Below are 15,861 nucleotides of genomic sequence, written 5' to 3' on the forward strand. Positions count from 1 at the left end.
GGTGAATGTAGGAGAGAAGTAGACCAAAGTAATTGCAGAATCAATACAAAAATCATGTAAGTGAGACAAAGATAACATAATAAACCTGATTCGTCTCCCTGAGTACATAATACAACAAATGAATCAGAAAAAGCACAGAAAGATGTAACAGAAGAGAATTTCCACCAAATAACGAAAGACCTGAACCTGCAGAAAAATAATGGACACATAATGTTCAGTATTGAGGCATATCCTGGTTAAGCTACTAACCATAGAGAATGAAGGAAAAACTTCTCAGAACTCCAGGCAGAAAACTAAATAACTTATCAAGAGGGAGGAAATCATGCTGGCCATAGACTTCCTCTAAGCAATATTCAAAGCCAGAAAACAAAGGAAAAACGTCTGTACAGTTTTGAGGCAAAGCCAGCATGACCCCAAACTATTACATCTAAATAAGTGTCATTTGAGAATTGATGAAAAAGGCAAACACAGCATCCATGGATACATGTAGAGGAAAAAACAAAAACAAAAACAAAAAACAAAAACAAGACAGTGAAGAACAGATAACTGATCAATCAAAATTAATAACTAGGATATTGAGAATCAAGCTATGTTGTGAGCACTGGATTAAGATACAGATCAAGACCAAGTGATCAAAGAAATTAGGATTATAAAACAAATAAACATTAAAACCTTGACTTTGTAAAAATAATGATGTAAAAATACATTTTTCATAGCAGAGTCTGCTAGTATTTCTAAATTTGAAACATAGATTTAAAAAGGCTCCAAACTCTTTTTTAAACTTCAGATATTTTAGGAAATAAGATCTTTTGTAGTAAAGAAACATTTTTCTGAAAGTTTAGCAGTTCCTTCAGTTTATCCTACCACTACCAAATTAAAATAATTTTAAACTTAATACTTTTTAACTCAAATGTAATGTACATTTTCTGATCTTAAATAAGATTATCTTATTTGTATAAATGCATAGAAATGCCTACCATGATGTTCATTTAAAATTGATGGTAAAATCTGGAATCCGAGATTTTAAAACATTCCTGTAACTTTCTATATTGTTTAAACTATTTATAAGTAAACCTGTATTATTTTTATGAACATTTATTATTTTTATAAAAACATTATTATACACAATGTGAATATACTTAGTACATTTAAAAATGGTTAAGATGGTAAATTTTATGCTATGTGTTTTTTGCCACAATTTAAAATAAAAAATTTTAAACATACTGTTAGAAAACTTATAAAATAGATCCAGCCATTTAGCTTTACAGATGGATTTCGACTATGCTAAATTTTTCTTAAATCAGCTTTTCCACCAAGGTTACCTCTCAGATTATACCATTCACAGAATACTCTCTACTTGCCTATACCTTATCTAATTTAATTTTAGAAAGCAGAGATTACTCATTGGTAGACATTGTTATAAGTATACAAAATGAAAAAGTACTTATAAAGAGTAACTACTTTGATGTGTTACTTTATTAAATATCCTAGAGTTGTAAGAATGTAAACATATGTCATTTGATTTACATATTTGGAAGGAGATCTTTTAATTTTAGTGATTGTTTTCTGACTGTTAAAATAATTTGTGCTCATTTTTTAAATTTTTTTTTTTTTAAAAGGTTTTATTTATTTATTTGACAGAGAGATAGCAAGCACAAGCAGGGGGAGCGGCAGGCAGAGGGAGAGGGAGAAGCAGGCTCCCGGCAGAGCGGGGAGCCCGATATGGGGCTTGATCCCAGGACCCTGGGATCATGACCTGGGCTGAAGGCAGATGCTTAACGACTGAGCCACCCAGGCGCCCAATTTGTGCTCATTTTAAAAAAGAAAAAGTAAAATTACTATAACCACATATAACACACTTTGATATATTTTTCCCCGTCCTTTTTCTATGCATATAAATAAGTGCATTTTCAAATAAATGAGAAATAGTCTTATAACCTAAAAAATTTAACTGTACATTAAATTATTATTAATATTTTTCTGTGGCATTAGTACTTTTAGTTATCACATATTATTCCATATGATTGATGCACCATGGCTCATTTAACCACTCCTTTACTGTTGAATATTCAGATTGTTTCCTCTGTATAGATACTGTAGTGAATATATATAAATCTTTGACTTCCTATTTATTTCTTTAGGATTGGTTCCTGGAAGTAGAACTACTGTATCAAAGATCTGGACATTTTTAAGACCCCAGAAAGGTAATATAGTATAGTACTATACAGTTTGGTTGGGGCTTTTCCTCCCTCAGAACTTCATTACATAATTTAAAAGTGTTTACTTAAGCTCCTTTGGGCTGCCTCCATGGTAGCTATGAAGTCACAGAATTAGGAATAGTTTGGGGCCTGATAACAAAGTCTATTAGCTTAATGCGAATACTGTGTCAATTTTTTTTAATCATTGCTGATAAGAACCTTTAAAAACAAAGATATACTTAATTCATTTTGTTTTTTAAAACACATGTGCTTCTTTAAAATCATTAAGAAATACACAAAACAAAGGGTTCATAAATGTATATTTGCTCATTATTTAGATATACTTATTTTTAAACTTGTATTCCATACTATGGATTCACAGTATCATTTTGACTCAGTATAACTATAAACAATTACGCAAAATGACCAAAATGTGTAGAGGTATTAGACAGCCTTTAGGAGAGTATGAATTATTAAAATTCTATTTCTGGGGCACCTGGGTGGCTCAGATGGTTAGGTGTCTGCCTTCGGCTCAGGTCATGATCTCCAGGTCCTGGGATGGAGTCCCCTGTCTCGGGCTCCCCGCTCAGCAGGGAGTCTGCTTCTCCCTCTTCCTCTCCCTCTGCCTCTTCCCCTGCCCCTCCCCCTGCTTGTGCGTGCGTGCACGCGCGCGCGCGCGCGCGCGCTCTCTCTCTCTCTCTCTCTCTCTCTCTCTCTCTCAAATGAATAAATAAAGTCATTTAAAAAAATAAAAATAAATAAAACTCTATTTCTAAGCCAAGAAAGCACTATTTCTAAGTCATAAATCTTTTAAGAGAACATCAAAGATGTATAAATTATAATAATATCAGCTTAGGAGAATTTAAAAAGATACTAGGTTATAAGAAAAGATTGTTTTATCGTGATTACTCAAAGAAAGGTAGTATTTTCAGTTCCTAAGATACCTCTTGAGCCTTTTTACCAACCAAATAATTATGTGTACTGGTTTTAAAGAAAAATAATGCAATGTGCATTATAAACATGGAAGAAGGATCATTTAAATTTTGTATTATAATAATCAAGTGGTATATCACCTTCAAGGCAACATACAAATTCTTATAAAATACCTAAAATCTCAACCATCCCTTTTAGAATCACTGAGTTTTAAGAATAAACAAGCCTAAGTCAAGATCCTGATATCTAAAAACATATAGCCCTTTTAAAGAAATGTCATTTTGTTTTAATTATGTAAAATGAATTTGTTATAAAATTATTTATTGGAATAATCCCCCTATAGCATTTTGCTTTTTAACTCTGAGAAGTAAAGACATGTCACTGATGGCCTTCCCAATGATCTGGTAAGGTACAAAGTCAGGGATAATTCAGGGAAAAACTTTTAGGACCTGATTATCGCTTTAGAGGTATAGCCACAGTGAGGATCCTACCTGGTTTGGGAGAGAGGGGTATCTGTGTATAGGAGGCCTGACCTGGAGTGGGGAGAATGGTCAGGAGAGAGAAGAAGAAGGAAAGATTATGAGACAAACTGCCTATTTGGATTGGTTTAGAATTAGTTTTGCTGTAACAATGGAATGTTTGAGTTTTTGTATCTCATTCTGATATCAAAAGAGGATGTTTGGTTTCTTATATTTAAACATATTTAATATACAATATATTGTTTATAAATCTATTTATCTGAAGTTAATTCGTGTGATAATTTTAAACACATTGCAAATTCTTTGATGCTCCTTCCATTAAAAAATGAGTGTAATTCCCCTCTCTAGAATATGTATGGCATTAGTGATTTTTCTCTAACGAATCAAATGTGATGGATATGATGCTGCATGACTTCTAATGATACAGCTTTACCTGTCTCTCAGTCTTGGGACACTTGGAACCCAGCAACCCCATTGTGAGAAAGCCTAAACCATAAAGAGAGGTCATTGTGTAGGTATTCTGACCTGATTGTCCCAGCTAAGGTCCCAGTCATCAGTGAGTACTAATCACTAGACATGTAAGTGAACAAGCCTAAGCCTTTGGATGATGCCAGCCTCCAGCCTATGGGCTGCCCCAGATGAGGCCAAGTGGATTAGAAACAAACTATCCTTGCAGAGCCCTACCCAGATTGCATATTCAAGTAAAGTAATGAATAAGTTCTGGGGTGGTTTGTTATGTACTTGAGTCCATGTTTGTAGGGACTAGTTCTAGCTCAGGTTAGCTGTAACAAGTAGGAAGGAGATGGAGGAAGCAAAAGAAAACGCTTTCCCTCCACTTTTTCTTGTTTTCTTAGCCAGACTGAGACCTTAGCACCTCCTAGTACTAATTGTTGGTGATTAAGTATGCTTTTAAAGTGCCATCAGGAACCAAAAAAATACCATAATGGGGACTTATCTAAACTCCTTTTCCTTGAAGGCTTAGTGTCTGAGCAGGGAAAAGAGAAAGCTTGAGTCTATTTCTCCTTTTCTTCTCCCCTAGGTATCCCTAGTTTCAAAAAAGAGGGGAAAGCAAGATTTAATCATCTCCTGCCCTCATCTCTCTTCTGAATTAAAATCTTTGGAAAGGTGCCCCCCCCTCCCAGAAAGAATACAGACTTTTCAATCTTATGAAGGGACTAAATCTGCAACATATTTTCATTCTTTATCAAGGAAGCAGGATTTACTGACCAAAGTTATACACTAAGGACACCATTCGGTCTTTAGTCACTCATCAGTGCCCTTGAAAGTTTCCTCTGGCTCCTCCCCTTCCCCTAAATGTGGGCTTTCCCCAGGGTTCTCTTCTCAGACCTCTTCTCACTTTGCACACTTTCTGGTTCATCTTATACATTCCCATGACTTCAGTTACCATCTACATTTTATTGACTCCAGAGAGCCAGACTTTACTTCCAACCCTCCTGGGCCAGTTCCCTGATAGCTCAAATTCCGAAGGGACAAAAGATGGTTCCTCCTCCTGACCTAAGGCCCACTCCCCATCCCAGTCCACACACTGGACCAGAAACCTAGGGATCTCCTGCCCTTGCCCCATACAACCAGTTTCCCATTTCAATTCATTTTAATTACTTCTCTTGATTCCCTCTTCTCTCTATTCCCACTGTCATTAGGCACACAGCAGTGGTCCCAGTCCATTCTTACTTAGATTACAGGCTGTTTTACATTCCATCTTCAAGTCTCCAGGACCCCAGCCAATGTAATCTTTTCAAAGACCTCTAATCTTTTCACACCTGACCATGCATTTCCATTAAAAAATCCTTTCTTGGTTCTCCCTTTCCTATAGGTTTAATCCTGAGGCCCAATAGTGCTTTACTCACAAACCCCTTGAAAATGTATGCAAAACTGTAGTATAGGTCTATAAGTACATTTTTCTGGAGAGGCCACAGTGCTTCCCATAGGTTCTCAAAAAGCTTTGTGTCTACAAAAGGGTTAAAAACTTGTAGCTCTCAGGATAAAGGTCAGACTCCTCTGGCCTTCTGTCTGGCTTCCTTTCTCATCCGTCTTTATTCCCTTCTTGTCCTGTACTTCTCTCTCTGTAGTTCCAGGCCTTTATACATTCTGCTTCATTCTCTCAGCTTAGGAAGCCCCTTCCTTTCCTAGCTGGCCTAACTGGCCATCCAGGAGACCACCTTCTTTCTTTCACGAAACACCTCAGATCTTGCTACTTACAAAAAACTGGGGGGGGGGGGGCTAGGCAAGCTGGGTATGAACTGTTGGCTCTGTGAAGCCAGACTAGCAATTGCTCTTTTTTAGCATTTACCCCCTGGATTTCCGAACTGGGGTGGGGGCGAGTGGGGGGATGGGAGAAAAGAAAAAAATAAAACCCATAAAGCCTGTAAAACAAGCAAGGACTGATAATTGTTTCTGCAGCACTTACACACTGTAAAACTCCAGGCTGCAATATACATTTTTACAGTACTTTCTGGGAAGAAATTGGATGGTAAACGTGTAATTTATATTTGTCAGCAGTTTTGATGGTAAATACAACACACACCTTCCTGTTATAGAATATTGTATAGGAATTTTCAACATCATCCAATTTTCCTTTATTTTATGCCTAGCCACCGCAATGTGTTAGGTCTATTATTTAAGGAATCCTGTAAAAATGCAGTTCTGATATCTTGTAACCTGCTAGGAGGGCTGCTGGGTCATATAATCTGTATTATTGCTCCTGGTTCACGCAGCACCGTAACAGTCTACCCTCACTACGTGTCCCTAAACTTCTCCATCTACCCTGGAAGATGTTCCAACTTTTTGAGAGGAAACGTGTTCTGACTAGTATACTCGTTGAGACCTGCTGTGTCTTACAGCATAGGCTCTAAGAGTCAAACCTTTTTTCTTAAAAAAAAAAAAAAGTTTTTTAGTTGTCTCTTAACAGAGCTCTTTGCCCTGCTCCGGCGGACGGATCTGAGTGAAGGGTATTGCCCTGCTAGTAACGCATCAACTTATAAATAGCGCTTACCGCGCTGAGTCACCAAAACCCCGAGTTTCCCCAAATAGCTTATAACGACTGCTGGAATCGCGTCCCCTGGAGCGGTGACCGACTCCTACCACACACCCGCAGGACTATAGGCCCACGCCACTGAGCGGGTCCCCCCCCAGCCACTCGGCGCCCGGGGAACGCGGGCAAAGCCGCCAAATTCCCAACCGGGAGTCGAGAGTGTTGGACCTCGCGCGCTCGGACTGCGCTCTGGGGACGGAGCGGGATTTGGCCTTGACTGCTCCGGGGCCGCCCCGCCCCCTACGGAGCTGGGAGCCGCGGGGGGCCGGCACCAGCCTCCGCCCAGCGCCTCCCGCTCACACAATGGGACGCGTCGGGAGGGGGTGGCCACCACTCCCACTCCAGTTCAAGCCCGGGACTCTGGATTGCTGGGGAAGCAGCCAGGGGCTAGGGCAGTGAGGAAAACCCCTGTCCACCCTCCGCCCACTCCCACACTTGGAAATGGCTGCAGCCGCAGTTACAGGAGGCTGCAGAAGAGATGGGGGAGGGAGCGGAAGTGCCACCCCCTGCAGTCAGGGGATGGTGACGTCACCCCAACAGTCAGCCTGTAGCGGGGGCGTCTGCCCATCACGTGACCCAGCCCCCCCGCCGCCGAATCCCGCGCGCACCTCCCTCCCCCAGTTCCGACTCCCACCTCTCCCCCGCCCCTTCTCCCCAACTTTCGCCCTCCCTGCTCCAGCACTGCTGTCAACAGCACCAGCTCCGCCCCCTCCCCCGCACCCTGAGTAACCGCCACGGCGGCGCGGCGGGCGCTCGCGCACAGGTCCCGGGCTCCCGAATGAGAACTTGCCCCCTGACCCCACCTTGCCCCCCAAATTCCTGGCGCTCTGGGTGCGTGGGCACCGGAGCGAGGGTGCGCGGCGGCGTGTGGCGACAGCTCTTCTCTGCTCAGCCCTCCCACAGCAGCCGCAGGACGAGGCGGAGACGCCAGGTCCGAGCTCGGAGGGGGCGAGGCGCGCTCAGCGGCCTCCTGAACCTGGCACGTCTCCGCCGGGGGTCGGCCCCCAGGCGGGAGCGGCAACCGGGAGCCAGCCTTCGACCCGCGCCTCCGCAGCGCTCCCGCCTCCGCTCTCCTTGCCGCTTGGGCGGCGCACGCTAGTCCTGCGTGGCTTCGTCTCTGGCCGCGACACCGGCACCCGCCGTACGACGAGGGTCCAGGCGCTGACCGCCTCCTTGAGCCCCCTCGGCCACCCCGCCGTGGACTGCTGGGGTTGCAGATTTGGTGGCTGTCACTGCTTCGCCTTGTTCTATTTTTTCCCTCAATTCCCTTCTAAAAGTAGAGGCTTGGGGGAGGGAAAAGAAAACCCAGTGTAGAAAGGGGCGGTACGAACTGACCTGTCAACGGCGGAGGAGGAAGACCCCGGTTCGGGGCGAACTCTCGAGCCCGCGCAGGGACCGGAGCCCTGGGTTCGCGCGGAGCGGTGCGGCGGCAGCTGTGCCTCAGCCAGGTGTCCCCCCTCGGCGGGGCCCGCGCTACCGCGCCCGCCCCCTCCCCTGGCGCCGCGCTCCCCGCCCCATCGCCAGGGACCAGGGAACCCCCCAGCTCGATTTTTTGTGCAGTTTCAGCAAAGCTCCGAGGAAGTTGGTCCTTTTGTTCCACTATTTATAGATTGCGTCAACATTGCGAAAAGGAGAAGGCGGAGCGGTGGCCCCTCCCCCTCCCTCCGCCGGCTCCTGGGAGAGAAAAGCCCCAGCACACGACCTAAGTACACAGCGAGCCAGCCGTCCGCCCGCCCCCGGCCTCCTGCTCGCCGCTTCCCCCTCCTCCTAGCCCGGGCCAGGGCGCTGCCAACCCCGTCACGTGCCCGCCCAGGAAAACCAGCTCCCCGGTGCTCCGCGCCGCCCGCCAGGCTCCGTGGCGGCTGCGGCTGCCTCGCTCAGCTGTGCGCGCAGCTCGTGGGCTCCGGCTGTAGCCCGAGTGTCGCGCACAGCGTGGGCACCCACGTCTTAGCCACCCGGCGGGGACCCCTGGTCCGCGGCTCTAGGGTGTGCCCACAAAGGTCCGGCGCTTCCGCCCTCCACAGCAACCCCCCACCCACCCGCTTCGGGAGCGCCACCGCCCCGGTCGCGAAGTGTGCGCGCGTTCGGGCCTCGCCTCGGAGCCAGGGGCCTGACTTGTCCCTCGCCCGGCCGCTTCCCCTGGCGTTGGGATGCCCGCCCCCACCCTCCCCCGCATGATCGGATGAGGGCGGGGGATTGAGGCTTGCGGAGGTGGCTCGCAGCGGCTCTCAAGCTGGTCCGCTGAGCGCGGGAAGCGCGGTGCGGCAGTTTCAGGACGCGCGGAGACGCACTCTCTACTCCGCAGGTGCAACGAGGCATTGAGAGAGTTTACTTACCGCTTCCCGGACAGCTAGGAATCGAGGAGTTTGCAGACCTAAGCCACAGTGGGGGGAATATGGTTTTTGAGTAGTTACTGGAAGTTAGATACGTGACAAAAACATTGGAACTTTCCTTCAAAACCTGATGAAATGATAGGCCCCGCTATACCCCCGAAATGAAACTGAGCTCCCTACCGGCCTAAAGCCTCCGTTTCTGAGTTTGATATAAACAAGGAGGGCGGTAAATACGAGAGGAAGGCCTTATAACAATACCATGTGCAAGTAGCTAGTTTGAGTGTAATTTACTTTCTCGCCTTATGGGACTTTTCCCTAGCTAATTTATTTAGATCGCAGTTTAACTTTCCTGAGTCGGAGTAAAACATTTTAGCCCATCAGATCACGGATGGAGGAAAGCCCAGGCTGAGCTAGGACGAGTGCAGGAAATGCGTTGGACCTTTCCGGGCAGCTGGACAGTGTGGTAAACAGTCTGGAAGGGTTATGTTATTTTCTGAGGAGTTTGGAGAGACTGTACCCGTGCGTTCAGCCTTGTTCTGGCTCAAGTGCAGACCAGGGGAGCAGGGGCGGGACCTCTGTACCGGCCCGCGCCCGCGAGCCGCGCTTCCTGGTGGTGCACTGTGCTTGTCCAAACCTAGGAGAGCTTTCGCACGGGCCACATGGGGCAGCAATAAGTGTGCCACTGTTTGACTAACCGTTCCAAGTTTGGGCCTTGTTTGTTTGTTTGAAGGGGGAGAACTTAGGCCATGGGTTCATCAATTTAGCAACGTGTGCTTCGCTCGCCATAAAGACGGAGGTGAGAAGAAATAAAGCAAACCTTTATAGTGGCTGCTGGGTTTGCAAAGCGCGGAGCTGAGCGGACCCGCTTCAAATTGGACGACGTGTTGGTCCCCTGACACCTGACGGGTCTTAGAGTTTGGTAGGGGAAGCCACTCTTAATCTTATTCGTGCCTCCTCTCTTTTTCAACTTAGTGAAAGGTCCAGGTCGCCCCTCTTCCCGCCTTTCTACTCAGCCTTGTCTTCTGTATTTGAAAGACACAGCCTGCCTAAGAAGGCGAATTCGTTTCCGCGCCAATTTTGTTGCATCCATACCTACAAACCACGTTTCTTTGTAGGAAGAAAATAAGCCAGGGCCTCCTGGTCCTTCCCGCCCCTGCAAATGATAGGGGTGTCCAGGCCTGAGCCTTAGCCTTCCTTCCCCCTTCCCATTTCGGGCCAAACCGCGGTGTCCCCGCCACTTTGTCGGGACACGTGCCTTTTACCCCCACTTTGTTCTTCCGCGGTCTTTTCAGCTGCGGCGAGGAGGGAGCGAAAGTAAAACGAAAGCACCCGGGCGCATCAGTCGCAGCGGCTTCCCTGGGTTTCCCTGAGAGGGGCCGCGGGAGGCCAAGGTCTGGGGTGGGGAGGCGAGAGTGGACGCCAGAGCTGCGCAGAAACCGGGTCGGGGGTGGTCTGCGGAGGGCGTCCGGGGGCTGCCATGAACCCTAGCGCTCCTCCTCCCCCTGGGAGAAGCGAATGCCAGTCCAGAAGGGAAAGTTTGGCCTGGGTCTGGAGTTGAAATTCGAGACTGATTAGGGCTGTGCGGAGGGGACGCGGAGGCCAGGGAGTGTGGCGCGGAGGCGAGCGTTGGCCCCTGGAGGCGGATCCCGGGGAGAGGCCTGGGCGAGCGAGTGCGCACAGAGGCCGCAGAGGCCCACAGAATTGCTGATCCACTGACGTTGAATAAGCATCGAGAATCCCTGCAAAAACCAGAGTTGTACGTGGTATAAAGATTTCAGAAAACTTTGGTGACATCCTCTGTTCCCGCCCTCCTCCCTCGCGGTAGTCACCGCGGGGACAAAGGCGGCCTGCGCGGATTTGGATTAGGCGCGGCCCGTGTGGGCGGCCTTACCGGCCGCAGACTTTCTCGGTTAAGGGAAGGCTTGAGAATATCTTCACGAGGTGAAGGTAATCCCCCACAATTATCTCTCAGGGATGGCAGTCAGTCCCAAATTGCGTCCTCGCTTCCCCACCCACCCCCGCAGTGACCCAACCCTAGAAGACTGGCCTGCTAGAGGCTCTCTCTGTCGCTCCAGTACATATACGTAATGCCAAACGCCAGAAAAGCACCACCTTACCCTAATAAACAACTAACTTTATTCTATTTAATGGTACATTTGTTGTAGCAATATCTGTGAGTTCTGGCAAGTGTTAAAAAAAATCATTTGATTCTAAATGAGTCGAATGTGGAAACAGTTTTCTGTACGAGTAGTTGGGTCTGTGCTTTCTCTCCCTGGCACCTACTGCACGGTGCAGCCCACAGCTGTTACATCTCTAGCTGTTCAGAGGCTCTTTCGCATCGCGCTCTTTCGCTCTTTAAATAGAGAGACTTGGGAATGTGTACTTGTTTGCGTCGTTTAGATCCCGCATTGCTGGTTATTCATTTCACCAACGTGACTTTAAAACAGCTGTAATTTTAAAAGATGCAAAACTGAGTTCGCTTAGGCGAGCCTTGGGAAGGTAGTCTTGGTTTCCTGCTAGTGTTTCGCTGGTAACAGGCAGTAGTTAATCCCAGACTAGCGTTGTTCGTTTTTATTCCTTACTTCTTCACCACAACTGCAAATGCCAGAAAGTTCTAACTGTAAAAAAAAGATGGCCTACTCCACCCAAATTTCTTTATACAATGTTGAGAAGAGAGCTACAGGTGAAATAGACCCTTAGGTTTATCGACCCTTAGGCTACCCTTTTGTAAAGAACCATCTATTTCTTAAAAAAATACTCATCAGAAGCTGTTTTTGACGCAGCAGACTGATAAAAAAAAAAAAAAAGCCTGCTTTCACTATGTTCGCCCTTTGGCTTCATACCTGGCCACTGTTCTCACTTTCTTGCAAGTTTTTCCTCTTGTAACTTATTGTTGTGAAACAGAGGTTCCATCAGGTTATCTTCCTTACCTGGGCGTCTGTAATTACGAAGTTGGTCTATTCTCCACCCCACTTAAATAAAAAGTACATGCACGGCTTTGAAAGCCGTAGTTGTCTTTATTACGCACCCTCCTTTTTTTTTTTCTTTTTTTTTTTTTTTCTATCTCCGCACACGCAAATGATACATTTCCTGGTCTAGGTTAAAACTGCAGCACCTAAAACGTTACCAGTCCGGGCAGTCCCTTGAGCCATCGAAAGCCCAACCTTGCGTACTCCACTGGAACCCGCACCAGAAACCTCGATTTGGAGTCCAGTTTGGAAACAAATCTGTGCTTTTCGCGGTGAAATGGGAACTTGCCCAAGCGATGCATCTGGCTTTAGATTTTATGGGGAATATGATCTGGAAAAGGGAACGCCTGCTTCAGGCGTGGCCACATGCCCCGTGCGGATCCCTAGGGGCTCCCTCCAGCAAACTGCGCGGGGCCTCGACCCGCAGGGCCTCAGCCAACCTCTGGGCGCCCTGGTTTGGGTTAACCCCACACTAGCGCTCTCCCTTCCCGGCTTCGCCTGGGGTCGCTCTCGGCGGCTGACGAAGCTTTTAGACTAGAGGAGAAAGCTTGAGGCTGAGATCAGATGTCCTTAAAGGGGCTGGGAAAAGGGAGAGGCTCTTCGCAGTTAGTGCCAAGGAACTCGGACACCCCGCGCTCCACTCGAGGTGAAGACAACCGTCCTGGGGGAGCACAAGTGTTCCCCAGACTTTGCCGAAGTTTCGAGAATCCAGAAGTAGCATGTCCTCCACCTCCGCCCACCACTGGTTCATTTCACAATCCCCTCCCTTCAGGTTGCTTTAGGAGGGGACCCGGGGGAGTGGGGGTAGGGTGGGAGGTGGGGTTGGGGTGAGATGTGGAGGTTGAGCATTCTCTGTTTAGCGCTCCCTCGGCTGCGGAAACTTGTAAGGGGTTAAATGGCGTGGCGGGGTGGGCGTGGGGAGTGGTGCCTGTGTTCGGCCCCGACGGGCGGGAGAAGCAGGGTGGGGGTGTGGGATCCCGGAAAGGGCCGGGAAAGCGGGGACCAAGGAGGGAGGGTGTGAGGCGAGGGCTTCGGCTGTTGGGGGTTGGTTTCAAGGAAGATGCGGGCGGTAATGGGGATGGGACCGGTAGCCGAAGAGCTAAGCACTGGTTAGTGCACGTCTTGGCCCCCCTGGACAGGATTATGTCAGGAGACCTCTCTGGCATGGAGGTCTGACCCGCGGAGAAGATACTCCCCCTCGGGCTTTCTCCGCGAGCGGGGCAGGGCGGGCGCAGGGAGGCTGGCGGTGCGCCGCGCTGAGCCCGGGGCGCTGAGGTCGACAAGTAGCCTTCGGAGCGGGCTGCGGCCCTTCGCCAGTCTACGTGGAAACACTCATCTGAAAGAGCAACCCCTCGGCAAGCAGCCCTTTAGCCCTGGTAAAGTAGACAGAAAGGGACTCAGGGAATGAGGGAGGTTCAGTTTAGAACTTCCCACAGTTTCCACGTTTGTCAGGCGACTGGGAATCTTGCTAGCTCTGGAAGAGCTGCGCCCATTTCCCCTTCCAGAACAAAACTAAAAGAGTTTTCCTCCAAAGGAAGGCTGAAGAACAGGCCCCACGTGGGACCGGAGCAGCCCCGCCAGCTGACCTAGGGCTCGCTTCTCCCAGCGCGCGGGGGAGCGTTCCTACTGAGCAGCCCCGGGCGGGAAGCGCGCGACTCCCGGCGCGCTCTGCGCTGGGCCGCTCTGCGGCCCGGGCGTTACAGCAGGAAACGCTTCGTCCCGTTTTCTGTCTCCCAGTCAAAACATTTGGCTGAATCTCGAAATAACTTTTTTGATAGTCCGGAAAAGAAACACGACAAATAGACTCACCATCAGGCTTGCGTCAGAGAACCATTTCCCCCGGACTATAGTGAGATTGGTTTTTTCATTAGTTCCAGGAACTGAATTTTTGACGATTTACCTGCCTGCTGGAGCTCCTGGGTTTATTCTTCTCCTCTCCTTTCCCACTTCATCGGGTTGCTAACTCCTTTCTCAATTTTTTTTTTTTTAAACTCAATTACACCGTATCCATTGTAACATATGTAGCCGCTAGTCTAACTCAGCCTTTATCAATGGTCAATATAAGCCACAGTGTTTGCATAACCCTCACAAAATGGGTCATGTTTTCGGTTCCTTTGATCCACAGCAACGGAGGTTTTGTTTTGCATGTTCTTTTCTTTCCTTTCTTCTCTTTCCTTCTTTCTTTCTTTCTTTTTTTTTTTTTTGGTTCATCGCGTTCAGTGATGGTGCTCTCCTCCCAGTTACAAGTTCCGTCTCCCAAACAGTTCAGGATTTCTTTTTCTTTATTCTTACAGGGACCTAAAGAGTTAGGAGAAATTCAGCGATTGCTGACTCACCTTCCCCCGCCCCCCTTTTCCCCCCAGTCAGGATTAACACTAAACGATGTAATCGGTTAAACAAAACAGACTTTAATATCATTAAATATGGATCTCGCCATTAACCTTGGCAATTATGTTACTTCGAAGAAGGAAGTAATAAAAACGAAATTCTTGCGAATAAAATATAATTATGGAAGCTATCCATTTGAGGTCCGGATGCAGAAGGAGGTTTCCGTCTTTTTAAAAAGAACTCTTATTTATAAACAATGATTAATATGAAATATAATGGGTAAAACTAGCCCCAACAGGGTGCATGCACATAGTGGGTACTCAATGAATATTTAATCTCCTTCTTTCCCTTTCTTCTCCCCATCACTGGAAATTTTGGCAGGAGGTACAGATTCCCAGTAGCTAAGGAAATTATGCTCAAACTTCGCTTCTGGTTCATGTAATCTCCACTCATTTAAAAAAAAAAAAAAAAGCCTCACAAAATTTATCCAGGGAGCTTTAATAGCTTATTAAAACTTAATGGAAATAGCTAGACAAAATAAAAAGTATGGTGATTACATACATATAAATCCGAAACGCACTAAATTATTTCAAACTTTTCAGTGGCTGTAATAGGTAACCATTACCATTTGATTTCGTTTACCGACTTCTACAGTAAAAACGAAAATTGTGGGCTCCTGCTCACTTCTCGCGTTTCTGCTAGAGCAGCCTTCACCCACAAACTGATCTATCTCGACTTCATATTTTTCACAATGCAAATTTTATCTGGACCCTGTTCAGTTATCTACATTTGAGACTTGTGCTCATTTTTTTTTCTTTTAAAAAATAAAATGAGAAAATAGAGAAGGAGGTTGTAGCACTCACGGGTGGAGAAAACCCACCTGCCCGCTCCTCCTGCCTTGGTTGCGCAGTCGCTGGAGGTCTCAGAGAATCGCACGGAGCGGCTTTGCGGATCTTACGCGGGTACCTGGTTCAGATGTGTTTTCTTTGTGGCCCATTCGCCCAGAGGAAACAGTTACATTGGTAACTTCGCGCTGCTCTTTAAGAGAACTCCCGCACGTTCGCGTCCGCCTACAGGCTTTCCTGCCTCAAATGATTAAGTATTTAAAAAGTGTTCCACGCAGCCTTTCTCCTTCTAAATGTCGAGGCCGGTCACGGCGGGTGACCTTGGCATCTGCTGCGGGTCTCAGCCTCCTGGAGCGGGGCTGCCTCTCCCTGGGAGCTGGCGACAGTGGCACCTAATTAGTACGTGTATCCCACAGACGTGAGTGCGTGAGCACAGTGCGTGCATCTCGAACGCTATACCCAGGTTCAAAGCGCCGTACGTGAGGAAAACTTGGGGCGCTAATAGTCTTCTCTTTGGACAAGCACCCTTGGGGAATCTGTGGAGAGGACGAGGGGGCGCAGTGGTGGCTTTGGGACCAGGACTTTACTTTTGAGATCTATTTAGCTCGTTCTGGAAAACTACACCAGACGTGAGCATATATAAATTCCTCCCCGCCCTCCACTCCAGTGGTCTGCAAGCCCCGGGTGCGAGCGCAACTCCTCCAGAGTCTCGCACCGGGTTCCC

The 15,861-nt window shown here is 47.5% G+C and overlaps 1 long non-coding RNA gene across 1 annotated transcript in view; it reads right to left on the bottom strand.

Moving 5' to 3' along the window:
- Positions 1-8,248, bottom strand: part of LOC116631673 — a 69,700-nt gene extending 61,452 nt beyond the window's left edge. Inside the window, exon 1 of the long non-coding RNA XR_004299236.1 lies at positions 7,998-8,248. This is a non-coding gene — a long non-coding RNA (uncharacterized LOC116631673). The remainder of the gene's footprint in view (positions 1-7,997) is intronic.
- Between the last annotated feature and the right edge of the window lie 7,613 nt (positions 8,249-15,861).

The sequence above is a fragment of the Phoca vitulina genome, unplaced genomic scaffold, assembly GCF_004348235.1.
Source record: "Phoca vitulina isolate PV1807 unplaced genomic scaffold, GSC_HSeal_1.0 scaffold5, whole genome shotgun sequence".
NCBI classification, from domain to species: Eukaryota; Metazoa; Chordata; class Mammalia; order Carnivora; family Phocidae; genus Phoca; species Phoca vitulina.